This window comes from Loxodonta africana, chromosome 22, assembly GCF_030014295.1.
Source record: "Loxodonta africana isolate mLoxAfr1 chromosome 22, mLoxAfr1.hap2, whole genome shotgun sequence".
In the NCBI taxonomy this organism is placed as follows: Eukaryota; Metazoa; Chordata; class Mammalia; order Proboscidea; family Elephantidae; genus Loxodonta; species Loxodonta africana.
The window spans coordinates 1,582,353-1,596,392 of record NC_087363.1 but is presented as its reverse complement, the minus strand read 5'-3'; the positions used below and the strand labels follow the sequence as shown (position 1 = coordinate 1,596,392).

Here is a 14,040-nt window from a genome sequence, read left to right as displayed (position 1 = left end):
TTGTTTATGGTCTATCAACACTAAAAGAATATGGACAATTGGATTGTGATCAAAATCCACAAAGTATAAATAATTATTTTACTTGACATAACTATGTTTTTAGAGCTTGTAGGGCATGAAACCATTTTCAGCAGCACATTTGGCCAACATTTCTTTAGGGAGAGCTCTCATCTCATCAAAAAAAAAAAAAAAATGAGAGTGAGGAATAGAAAAACTATGTCTCAGTTATTCACATTAAATTGCACTTGGAAGTTAAACAGCAAACTTATGTGTAATTTCAACCCGAGACCAAAATGGATACAACTTTTGGACAGGAAAAAAAAAATTTTTTTTCCATGTAAATACCTACGATGACTTTATTTCCTATTAGTTTCAGAAATCTAGAGAGAACATTCCTCTCTTCAGGGAATACAGTGAAGGACTAAACCCAGGACCAACAGGAGTTGATTGGATGGAGAAAATTATTAATCTTTACCATGGAAGGTAAGCATTTATTCTGACTGCATTCTAAGCTCTGAGTACTGCCTTTGACTCAGAGCTAAATGAATTTATCTATGAACTAATCCCCTGGTAAGTGAAAATCCATCTAACCGAAAGGAAGTAATTTTGCATCCAGACAAAAGAAATTAAGTTTGCTTATCTATACATGCATATATTTGTATATCTAGATTATATAAATTATATTTTTCCTTATAAATAAGCTGATATTAATCCTTTTGGAATGTGCATTTTTTTCTTTTGAGCTTCCTCAAATATTAAAAAAAATAAAGCAAATTTTTTTTTTTTTTTGGTATAACATTGGGAAATTCACTAAGGAACTAATTAATGATAGCATTCATAACCTTATGTGGGGTTAATCTGAGGAAAAATAGGAGGAGTTGACAGATGAGTGAAGTGATTGACTTGCATTTTAGGTAAAGGAGAAAAGATAACTGCAAAGAAAAAGAGGCACAAGTCAAAAAAATTGAGGGATGCACTGAAGTGGAGATTCATTGCTCCCTTTCTCCTTCGTTACTCTTTATGTGAGAAGCATACAGCGGGTAATTAAAAGCATAAAATATTGTCGGTTTGGGCACCTTAACATCAGAGGATCCTGGACACTAACGTGGAATACATTTAATGAGCGGGTGAGAAAACAGGTGAATGGTACGAGAAAATGAAGGGCTTACTTCCATGGAGAGCTGGTACTAGCAACAGGAAAAAACTTGGAAGCTGTGGGGAAAAATTCATATCTGCTTTGATGTTTTGGACAAGAAAAGATGAGTTACAGGAAGAACTAACCTAACAGTTCCAAAAATAATTCCAAGAATAGAAGAGCTATCAGAGCCACTTAGGCTTCAAATGCTATCAGATTTCATTTATTCTCCATAACGCTGTTAATATATGTCAACCTTTTAACGTAGGGCCAGGGTTTGCATGCCTTAAATGAGGTACTTACCTTGGATGTAAACAACTCAATAATCCAGATAAATAATGTTTTCATGAAATATTTTTATAAAATAATGCAAAAATACACAATCAATGGAATATCAAAATTTTAAATAAAGACTGGATTTGAACTTACACTAGTACACATCATACCGGCTCTCTTCCAGCCTAAAAAGAGGACAAGCTATAAGGGAACGAGAAATGCATTCTACCTGTGCTCACTTTTGCATCCCATACATAGGGTGACTATAAATCTTAATTTATAACTTGAGCTATTGTAACTGTTACTATCATTCCTTTTAACTTTCAAAAATGACATGATTATAATAGTAAATTATATGATAAGCCCACTAATACATAGTTTAGAATGAATGACTTTAAATATAGTATAGGATAGCTGATGGAATAACTTGATTTATTTCTACAACACTCATTCTGATTCAAGCCATGCCAAATCAATACTTCTGATGGTAACTTGTCATTTTTTTTCCAGTTACATCTTCTGAGAATTGACTGCATTAGGCTATGGAAAATATCAATAATGTCACTGAATTTATTCTGTTGGGACTTTCTCAGAACAAGAAAATTAAAAGTTTGTGCTTTCAATTATTCTTACTTTGTTGCATAGCTATTTGGATGGGAAACTTGCTCATAATCATTTCCATCACTTGCAGTGAGCTAATAGGTCAACCCATGTACTTCCTTCTTAATTACCTTGCTCTCTCAGACTTGTGTTATACCTCAACGGTGACGCCCAGGCTGGTCACGGGCTTACTTGGAAGAAAGGAACACGATCTCTTATATTAGCTGCATGGCACAGCTTTTTGCTATGCATTTCTTTGGGGGGATTGAGGTCTTCATCCTCACAGTGATGGCCTATGACCACTACGTGGCCATCTGCAAGCCCCTGCACTACACTGTCATCATGAGCAGGAGGAGGTGTTATGTATTGGTCTTTGCTTGCTGTACTGGGGCATTTCTGCATTCCTTTATGCAATGTCTCCTCACTATCAGTCTACCTTTCTGTGGCCCCAATGAGATAGATCACTACTTCTGCGATGTCTATCCTTTGCTGAAACTGGCCTGCACTGACACATACAGTGTCGGGATCCTGGTTGTCGCCAATTTAGGCACGATGGGTTTGGTGAATTTTGTTGTCTTCATGCTGTCCTTTTTCTTCATTTTGTACACCATCAGGGTTTACCCAGCTGAAAGCCGCAGCACAGCTCTTTCCACGTGCAGTTCTCACGTAACAGTTGTGGTTCTATTCTTTGTGCCTGTCCTGTTTATTTACATTAGACCAGCCTCCACTTTTCCAGAAGATAAAGTGTTTGCCCTTTTCTACACCATCATTGTCCCCATGTTCAACCCTCTGATCTACACTCTGAGAAACATGGAGATGAAGAAAGCATTGAGGAAAGTTTGGTGTCAGAATACATTTTTGATTGGAAGGCAATTGGCCTGAAGGCTACATATACTCCCCATTACTCACTTTCCAAGTGAGTTAAATGTTAGGCTGGTAAACAATAATAGGTCGGTGGTTTGTACCCATAAGCCACTCCATGGGAAGAAGATGTGGCAGTCTGATTGCGTAAAGATTACAGGCTTGGAAAGCTGATGGGGCAGTTCTACTCTGCCCTGTAGCGTCAGTATGTGTCAGAATCGACTCAAAGTCACCAGTTTTATTGATGGTTATATGGCCTCTTATTCTGTCTGCATTTCCCTTCAAAAAAGGAATATCAAAAATTTAGAACCATTTTTTTTTTCACTCAACACATTCTTTTCCATATTCACTGTAAAAAGGCTAAAAAAAAAATAAAAATGTATGTGGGGTCTAAACAATAAAATATTGTAAGAAATAATAACTATATAGAAAAATTGAAAGTGTTTTTCTAACATAACTTTGATGATAAAATAAGTATTGTGCTTAGAAAAGAAAGTACATAAAATTGTTTTTTAAATATTTTTATCATTGTTAATATTTGCAAATTAACTTTTGTAAAATAATATTCAAAAAATATTTTTAATAAAAATATCTCACTTGCATTTACTTTATCCTTTAAATATATTTTTCGTAATATAAGAATTATAAGCACAAAAGTTTTGCGACCTATGTTCATATATGTTTAAGTCATCTTTTAATGTAACATTATAATAAATTATTTCAATCAGTACAGGATATTTGGGAGGATCTTTTCCTCCTAACAAAAAGCTACATAATCTCTAGTTTGAAATGATGATCTAATTATTATTTTATTTTACAGGTGATTAAACCTGGAGGATTCAATTTTTTCTTACCATGAAGCTGAAAACTAGAGAGGCAGTTAAGTAGTCAAGTAAAGAAAAAACAACAAAAAATGAACAATAATATTTTATAGCTCTGTATGAGAAAGTGGAGCTCACAGATCCTCATTACCAAATGGGTTCTCTATATTTTGCCAAATATTATTTTACAATTTCTTCAACTGGAATTTAGATAATAAAGGAAAATATTTACTTAAAAATTTAAATTTAATTGCCTTGACTAACATCACTGAAGTAAGAAAATAAGTGAGGAGTAATAAATATCAACAACATGGTGGTGCTTAATTCCCAAATGGGTCACTAAAACAGGATGATAAAAGTATGTGAAAACCAGAGATATTTCATAAGATATTCATACATTAATTCAACAAATATTTATTAAGTTTTTAAAATATTCTATAAACTATGCTTGTTACTAAGGAAACAGCAGTGAGATAACTGTGACATGACCCCTACCCTAACGGAACTTAAAATCTAATGAAAAATACAAATAAAAAAGGGAAATAAATCAGGAAAGGAACTAAAAGATGAGCTCCAGTGATGGCAAACTATTGTTCAAAAGTCTTGGTTTTTACACTGTCTGGCTCATGTTCTCATTTGCAAAGGGACTCACAGAGTGGAATTGTCCTAAGAATATATTCATTTACATCTCGTTTTGTCCTCCGGTGCCTTTCAATTTTTTTCTTCCCTTCCACAAACATTTGGTTGCATCACCTTTCCTTATGACATTTTCATCTCCATGTTTCTAAGCACGTAGATAAGAGAGTCGAGCATGGGGACGATAATTGTGTAAAAAAGCATAACCATTTTATCTTCTGGTGAAGTTGTTGCACTCTAATAAATAAAGATGACAGGTAAAAGAAAAAATCACTACAAGGATGTGAGAACTGCAAGTAGAAGGTGCTTTGCTGCAGCTCTCTGCAGAATATGCTCTGAAATTAGACGTTATCATAATGTAGGAGGATCAAAACCATGAAGACCACCAATCCCATCGTGCCACATTTGGCAATGACTAAGAAACCACTTTTGTCTGTGTCGGTGCAGGCCAATTTCAACAAAGGATAGACATTACAGAAATAGTGATCTATTTGATTGGGGCCTCAGAAAGGTAAAAAAAAAAAAAAAAAGATAAGAAGGAATAGACCAAGGGGATCAGGAGTCCACCAGCACAGGATGCTGTGAGAATTGAGTTACATCTTTGTCTGTTCATGACAATAGCATAGTGCAGTGGTTTGCGGATGGTAACATACAGGTCATAGGCCATCCCTGTGAGGATGAAAACCTCAGTACCTCCCAAAGAAGTATGTGGTCAAAAGTTGTATTATGCAGTTTTTACAAGAAATGGGCTTTCTTGCTGTCAGTAAATCACTCAGTAGTTTGACTGTCACAATGAAAGTGTAGAAAAGATCTGAGACAGCAAGGTAACTAAGGAAGAAGTACATGGGCTGGTTAGTTAGCTGGCTGCAGGTGATAGAAATCATAATAACTACATTCTCCAACCATGTAATGAGCTAACAGTGCCACTAGGGCCCCTTAGTCTAAAAATGTTCTTGGTATTACAACTCAGTAACCCAGTGCCGTTCTTAACCCAGTGCCATTCTTGGTATGAGGGAGCTAGAAATATAGATGGAAGTTTAAACATGGTGAATCATTCACTGATCTATGGGGAAGGTGACATGAACAGGAAGAATTGCCAAGAAGGGAAATAAAATCTCATTTGTGGCCTTGGAAATGGAGAAAACTGGAGATTCACACATTTATTTAGCAAAATTGATAGGACATCAGAACACACTTAATTAGTGGAGATATTAATTTTCTACCAATAAATGCAGACAGAATGATTGGCTTTGTCTGTGAGTACACTAGCAACCTTAGCTTCTGCACAGGCTTAATTTTGTGTGTGAGCTGTAATTTTCTTGTTTTATTATCAGGGGAGGGATGGGGGAAGCTAATTCATTTTTTTTTTTAATTTCTATGCACAAGATTAAAATAATAATTTTGTGTTTGTTCAGATGAACAAGCCATTACTTTAATACGTTAAAGTCCAGCTTTCCCATGTACTTATAGGCAGGGGCAAAGATTTTAAGGACCTAGTGATGGTTTATATATATATATATATATATATATATATATATATATATATATATTTTTAGTGATGGTTTATATTTTGGTTATAGTGTTTATTACATCAGAAACATCGAAAATGTGGAATGACGGGATAAGAAAATTAATAGATTTATTAACATAGCTACCAGATGAATGGCTATGCCTTTTCATTTGGAAAAAAATAAAAACTACACATATTAGCTTATCCTGATGTATAGGACCGAGTTATGAACTCAGTGACCATCCTAGCTGACAGGGAATGTGGCCAAGGGGCAAATAATAATAATAATAATAATAATAATATTTTTTCTTTAGCAACATTCTTTCTGTGGAAATTTTTCTTTCCTTTTAATGTAAAGAAAAGGAACAACAAAGTGACAATTACATGTGGAATAAAAAACGTAACATGATGGCACATGGATAAAGCGCATCACTTGTATATAATGTGATAAGCAGATTTCTGACCAAAACTCCCCAAGGGAACCCAAAGAAAATGCAAGAATGTATTTTTGTATCATTAATATTGTCAATTTATAGAAATTATAGAAATAAAATGGGGCTCAAAAAGCAATCTAACCAAACCAAACCCATTGCCTTCTAGTTAATTCCAATTCATAACGGACCTATAGGACAGGGTAAAGCTGCCTCATAGAGTTTCCAAGTCTGTAATCTTTATGGATGAAGACTTCCACATCTTTTTCTGAAGGAAAACTATTGGGTTTGAACCACTGAGCTTTTGGTTAGCAGCTGAGCACGTCAACCACTGTATCACCAGGGCCCCTCCCTTAAAGCAAAAACCCCTCAAATTTGTTTTCATCACAACTCTACATATAAAGAACAAGAGGATTCAGCCATTGTCGCCTAGGGGGGGAATGTCTAATGACTGAGGCTGCTAAATTACATGCAGCTGAGTTAACTGGCCAGCATACACTTTATAATCCAGATTCTTTCCCAGCTGTGCAGTGGGTCTGATAATGTGGATCTAAAAGAAACCCACCTGGTGAGTTGAGTACTTGGGAAGATAAATTCAAACAACATGCACAGGATTCTTAATGTCCTAAAATAAGAAGAAATGTAGGTTTAGAATTTGGACTTAATATTTAGTTTGGAGCCCTGATGACTTGGTAGTTAAGAGCTGAGCTGCTAACCAAAAGGTCAGTGGCTTGAATCCACCGGCTGTTCCTTGGAAACCCTATGGAGCAGTTCTACTCTGTCCTATAGGGTCGCTATGAGACGAAATTGACTGGACAGCAATGGGTTTAGGATTTAGTTAGTCATGTAGCCTGAATATCTTAGAATCATTTTAGTGATGCAAATAGAGATTGTGGTTTGACTTGTTTGGATGGGTAAATTATTATTATTCCTCTTGCCTGTGAACTGTTGTTCTGAATACATGACTTCCTGTTGTTTCTGGGAACATTTGTCCAACAACATGTATCTGTTGTCACCATAAAGGTACAAGTCTCCCTCCCCCCAAGAATAGTGGAAGGACTATGTTGAGGGAAATGTGAATTCAAGAAGCTTAAATGAAACAATCAGCACAGCAGGAGAATGGCCAGCATGTCACTGAGGAAAGAGAAATAGCAAGAGAAAGAAAGTTTAGAACAGAGCCCCAACAACTGAAGCAGAAGAACCTGGGGTGAATTATTTCCCCTCCCTTCCCTTTATCCCACCTAAGTGTGTGATATCTGTTCAATGTAGTTTTGAATCCATATTTTAAATAACAGACTGACTGGCAATCAAAGTTAAATATAGGCATCCTCTCTGAATTTTATAGACTAATTTCTTTCGAGATTAAAACAGCAATAAATGCAAGTTGCTGTCCACTGAGGGTGTAATGTGGTGTTTCTAAAGGAGAAGCAGTCAGTCATTGACAGGGAAATGATTCTAAGCTGAGTAGGAAATTTCAAAAGAGAAGAAAACATTATAAGCACTTCTTATAGAAAGTCAACAGAGTATCAATTAAGAAAAAAACATGATTGACAAGTTACCAAGAAAATAAGAAAATCTAAACTGAAAAGACAAATAAGATCCCTGCAACAACCACCACCAGGATCACCCTTCCTCCTCCCCCTCAAACAAAACATTAAATAAAACTTAACCAAAAACCAGGAGCTCACTAAAAATCAGATAGAAGTATTTCAAAACCAGAATCTGTGTTTACCTCATCTCTATTTACTTTCTTTCATAAATACGATTATGGTGATAATGGTTTTATCATTTAATATCTTACATGTAACATATACTGTTTTCAATCTTTAAATTTCTTCATTGAACAAATATTTACTGATTATAGGTAGCATGCATTTAATGAGGGATATAACAGAGGTAAAAGACATGAAAATAGTTACTTGTTGAACCCGTACCATGTTCTGGGTGACACTTGGATACCCTTTATCTAGTCAATTCTCACAAGATTTTGGGAGCGTAGATATCATTATCCCCAGTGTACACATCAGCAGTGTGGTGGTCTTAGAGAATACATTGCATATGGAAGCCACACAGGTTAGGAAGATGTAAAGCCGAAATTCAAAATGAAATTTGTCCAAGCATTTGCCAATATTTCAAGGAGCAGTATAAAATAGTCTATGTGCCCCTGAAGAACGTAAGATCACCCATTACAAGCATTTATAGAGTTTGGTATGAATTGAAGATGGAAAGTCTTGAGGAAATGATTCTTCCCTTTCAAATCATAATAGTATCAAACATTTATAGATTACTCTGTGAATCTTCACAGTGCTAAGTATATCACATTTTGCTAAGTGTCTTGCCATGTGAGGTATTTGCTGGTTTAAATCTTGACTACCTCTTATTAGCTCTAGGACTTTGGGCTGGTTACTTAATGTCTATATGGTCAGTGTCCTTTTTAGGAATATAAGTTTACTGATAATGCATACTTCATAAAATTATTGTGGAGTTCATGAGCAATGCAAACAGTTAACACTCTCGGCTGCTAGCAAAAAGGTTGGAAGTTTGAATCCACCCAGAGGCACCCTGAAAGAAAGGCCTGGTGATCTCCTTCTGAAAAATCAGCCACTGAAAACCCTATGGAGCACAATACTACTTCGAAAAACGTGGATTTATCTTGAGCCTGAGTCTGTTCTAAGGCAACTGGTTTATTGGTGTCTGTAATAGCATCCCTCGTGTCTGAAAGAACGAGGAGATTCAGCGCTTTCGATTCAGACATGTGAGCTGTAACTGTCTTACTCTATACAGGTGGGCTGCAGGTGTCGGGAAGTCCTGCTGCTGCAGCCGTTAAAGCTCGGCTGCTAACTGAACGTTCACAGTTCAGATCCACCAGCCACTCCTTGGAAACTGTATGGGGCAATTCTACTCTGTCCTGTAGGGTCACTATGAGTCGGAACAGACTTGATGGCACCTAACAACAATGACAACACATGTTATCTATCATTTTTTTTATCTTCAAGTTTGGGTTTAACTTATTATCCAATTACTAGCCACATATTAAAATTAGGATGGCAGAAATGGCTTAATGCAGATAATCTAGGAGGTTATCTGGTTTTGCGTGAAAGAATTAGGTAATTATGAAAAAGTGAGTGTTTTAACATCATATTTTCCTTCCTATATCTTTTTGGTTATGAACTCAGGCTCTGAACTCAGAAATTTCTGCTTTCAAGATCTGGTTTGATAAATGCTATTTAGGTATTCTGTATGCACTTAACCCAGGAAAGTCTCTACTATATTTCACCTCTCTGGTGGAGCCCTGGTTGGACAGTGGTTAAGAGCTCAGCTGTTAACCAAGAGGTTGGCAGTTTGAATCCACCAGCAGATCCTTGGAAACATATGTGGCAGTTCTATCCGATACAGTTGCTATGAGTCAGAATTGACTCAATGTCAAGGGTTTGCTTGTTTGTTTTTTCAAAGGGATTAGTAAGGAGCCTTTGTGGTGTGGTGGTTAAGTACTCGGCTGCTAAAATAAACATCAGAGGTTCAAAGCCACCAGCTGCTCCATGGGAGAAAGATGTGGCAGTCTGTTTCCATAAAGAATCAGCCTTGGAAATCCTATGGGGCACTTCTACTTTGTCCTATAGGGTGACCAGGAGTTGGAATGGACTCAGAGGCAGTGGCTTTTAAGGTGTTATTAGTCTTATATGTGCATCAAACTGAACATAATACCATAGTTACTTGCATAGCATTTTATTCTTTTTGAAGTTTTCCTTCATCTATTTTTTTAAATTTGAAACTCAGAATTAATTTACTGATTTAGTTAAAAGAGAATTGTATCTCTACAGGATAGGTAAAGAAATATTGTTGAATAAAATGGAGTCACTTGTAGAGCTCACACCTAAAATTGATGGCTGAGTTAAGATTAGCAACCAGTCTAAAACTGTTCTTGCTGTTGCGTGCAGTTGATTTGATTTGGACTCATAGCAACCCTGTAGGACAGAGTAGAACTGCCCCATAAGGTTTCTTTCCAAGGTTGTCGTCTTTAGAGGAGCAGATCGCCAGGTCCTTTCTCCTGCAGAGTGGCTGATGGGCTCAAACCGCTAAACTTTCAGTTAGCAGTTGAGCACTTAACCGTTGTGCCACCAGGACTCAGTCCAAAATTAGGGAGCTAGAAATACGGGTGAAAGTTTACATGTGGTGAATCACTCATCGGTCTATGGGGGTGGTACGAAAAGGAAGAACTGCCAAGAAGAAAAAAAAAGCCAAATCTGTAGCCTTTTAATTAGAGAAAATTGGAGATACATGCAGAATTCTTTGGTTAGAATGTCAGAATGCATTTAATTAGTTTGGGTATTAATTTCCTATCAATACATCCAAATGGAATGATTGTTTTTGAGTACACTAGCAACCTTAGTTTATGCAGAGGCTTAATTTCATGTATGAGCCATAATTCTGAAATTTTATTATCAGGGGAGAAAAGGGGGAAAATAATTCAGTTTTTTTTCTTTTTTTTAATTTCTGCGCACATGATTAAAATAACGGTTTTATGTTCATTCAAATGAATAAGCCATTACTTTAATAACCATCCAAACAAATATTTTAATTATTGTTTTAAAATTTAAAAGAGGATTTTTATTTATAGGTTAGGAAATAGTTATACAGTAAAATCGGAGGTATGCTAAAAAGACTTCCTTCTCAGTGGCTTGCCTACAGCTAATTCTAAATCATAAGATTACACCATAGAAATAAATCCATCTGTTTTGTTAAATTTGTGTTTCAGCTCCAGACTTGCTGGATCAAAAAGGCTCTGCAAAGAGTGAAAGCCTTAAAGAGGCTTGAATGGTTCCAACTCAAGTCCCCCTGTTTAAACATCTTATCACCTCTGGCTTCATTGGTACGAACAAAAAGATTTCTGCTGGCATACATGCTTTGATTTGTCTGCTTGCTCAGAGGTTTTACTTGAGACATTAAACAGACTTTGCTAAATAGATAAATTTAAATGTTAAGGGTTCATTACATTTTGTTCTGTATAACCTACTGACATGTCAAAACATATTAGAAGTGGTTTGTTTTGCTCTTTGTTTTTACTTTTTTGTTTCTTCCTTTCTCCCTGCCCTTTGCTTTCGATAAAACCTCCCACTTGCTTTTATTCAGGGAAGTACCTCCTAGTTTTTTTCTGGGAGATGTGCTTCCATCCATGGATATTTTTGAAACTGGATAAACTCTATAAAATTAACTGTGAAAGAATACATATATATATATATATATATACATATATATTCAACAGTTTTATGCTTCTATTATCATTGCATTGAAAATTTAGTTAGCAGTTGAGCACTTAACTGTTCTGCCACCAGGACTCCTTAGTCCAAAACTGCCAAGACTTTGTCAAAAATGGTTGTGAAGCTCAAAAGAATCAACAAATAACAATTGTTTTATAAATTATAGAGGCATTAATGTTTCAGTTATTATCTAAATGTTATTGTTACTAAATTAGTTTTCTAACAGTTCTCAATAGCACAGTCCTATAAATTTAGCTACCATATAGAAAATAAAATTGTATGATCTTAAAATCATTTTGACCAGGAAGTAAACTGTGAGATCTGCTAGTCAAATCCCTTCATCCTAAATAGAATGCAATGTAATCAAAACTTATATATACAATATATAAAGACAGTTTGAATCTCTTCATCAGTCTTCAAATATCATATTAATCCAACAGGATCAATCTGTGAAAATTTAGCCTTTGTAGTTGGTGTTGTTCAGGGCTTCTGATAATTTGGAAAAACAACATAAAATTGATAACCAAATCATCCGATTGCCTTTATATAATTTTAAGTCTCAAAGTTCATCACTAATTCTCATCCTGTTTCCTTAAAATTTGTGATATACCTTCTGTCCTAATTTTGAAGCTGTATTTTCTTATCAATTTAATTTTAAATCCCATCCTTATTTCTGATATTTCATAGATTAAGATACTATATTTTTATCCAAATTAATGTCACCGTGTTTATTCTCTTGAGCCTTTCCCAAAACAAGAGCATTGAAATTCTCTGCTTTGTATTATTCTTATTTTGTTACATTGCCATTTGGTTAGGAAATTTGCTCATAATGATTTCTATCACATGCAGTCAGTTAATTGACCAACCCATGTATTTCTTCCTTAATTACCTCTCTCTCTCTGACCTTTACTACATGTCCACAGTGACACCTAAACTAATGACTGATTTACTGGCAGAAAGGAAGATCATTTTCTGTAATAATTACATAGCACAACCTTTTATCATTCACTTCTTGGAAGTATTGAGATCTTCATCCTCACAGGGATGTCCTATGACCACTACGTGGCCAACTGTAAGCCCCTGCACTACACTGTCATTATGAGCAAGCAAAGGTATAACGCGATCATCATAGCTTGTTGTACTGGGGGATTTATACACTCTGCCATTCAGTTTCTTCTCACTATCTTCTTACCTTTCTGTGGCCCCAGTGAGATCACTACCTCTGTGATGTGTATCCTTTGCTGAAATTGGCCTGCACTAATACACACAGCATTGGTCTATTGGTAATTGTCAATTCAGGTCTGATTGCTTTGGTGACCTTCGTGATTGTGATGGTGTCTTTTGTTCTGATATTATTTACCATCAGGGCTTACCCTGCCAAAAGCTGTATCAAAGCTCTTTCAACTTGCAGTTCTCACATAACAGTTGCAGTCCTGTTCTTTGTGCCTGTCCTCTTGGTTTACATTAGACCAGCAGTAACTTTTCCAGAAGAGAAAGTGCTTGCTCTTTTCTACGCCATCATTGCTCCCATGTTCAACCCTCTGATCTGCATGCTGAGAAATATGGAGATGAAGAATGCCATGAAAAAGATGTGGTATGATCAATTGTTTTTGGAAAGAAAGTAGTTTGCATGAAAGGCACTTTGAATTTCACTTTAGAATTCACCACTGAGCCTTAAATTGATGTACAATGATATACAAAGAATATCCAAGAGTATGCAAAAGGTGGATCCGTATCTTGAGCATTTTCCCAGATCTCTTCTTGTTTGGACAATTTTGATATATATTTTATGTTGATTCTTACTCTATTCTCCTCATATGCATGCCTCAAGTTCTCCATACTTTGACATTTTATTTTTACTTTACAATTAAGCCTCTTCTCCCCTTTTTTAATTTTTAACTTCATTCTAGTGAGCCCCTAGCCCCTATTGACAGAAATAGGAACCCAACTGGTAAAGGAGAAATATAGTTTTAATAGTCCCAGTCCCAGCATCATCAATCAGTTGATAAAATGATGCATTTTTGAGTTTAGGCCAATAATTAGTGGAACATTTATTCCCTTTAGGTTCTCAGCCTTCATAAACATGATTGAACACACATAAAGGAAAAACAAACAAAAAAAGTCAACAAGGTCTTTCTTCTTCACCTGACAAGATGCTTCTACAAAGTTATTCTCATTCTGTCCCCCATAAAGGCAGACATAATATCCCAAAAGCCTTGGTGAACATGTCTGGACAATGTTAATTTCAAGGTTGGTTGTATTCATGTTATAACGCCATCTAAATCTGTAACATAATCATTAGATTGTAAAATTGATTACAAAATGTAACACTATATAAAATAATGGAACAAGAAGAAAGAAGAAAGGAAAAATAATATATAAACAGATACAAAATATAAATAAATGTATATTGTACAGCACTGTGCATATATAAAATACCACTGATTTGTGTGTTTTAATATGATTAATTTTATGTTAGGTGAATTTCAACTCAATTAATAAAAATGAAAAA

General features: G+C 35.5%; 2 pseudogenes; both read left to right on the top strand.

The window, feature by feature from the left end:
- Positions 1-1,953: 1,953 nt before the first annotated feature.
- LOC100672117 (olfactory receptor 4P4-like) lies at positions 1,954-3,274 on the top strand (annotated as a pseudogene).
- Positions 3,275-8,205: 4,931 nt separating this feature from the next.
- Positions 8,206-13,408, top strand: LOC100656272 (olfactory receptor 4P4-like; annotated as a pseudogene).
- The last annotated feature ends 632 nt before the right edge of the window (positions 13,409-14,040 follow it).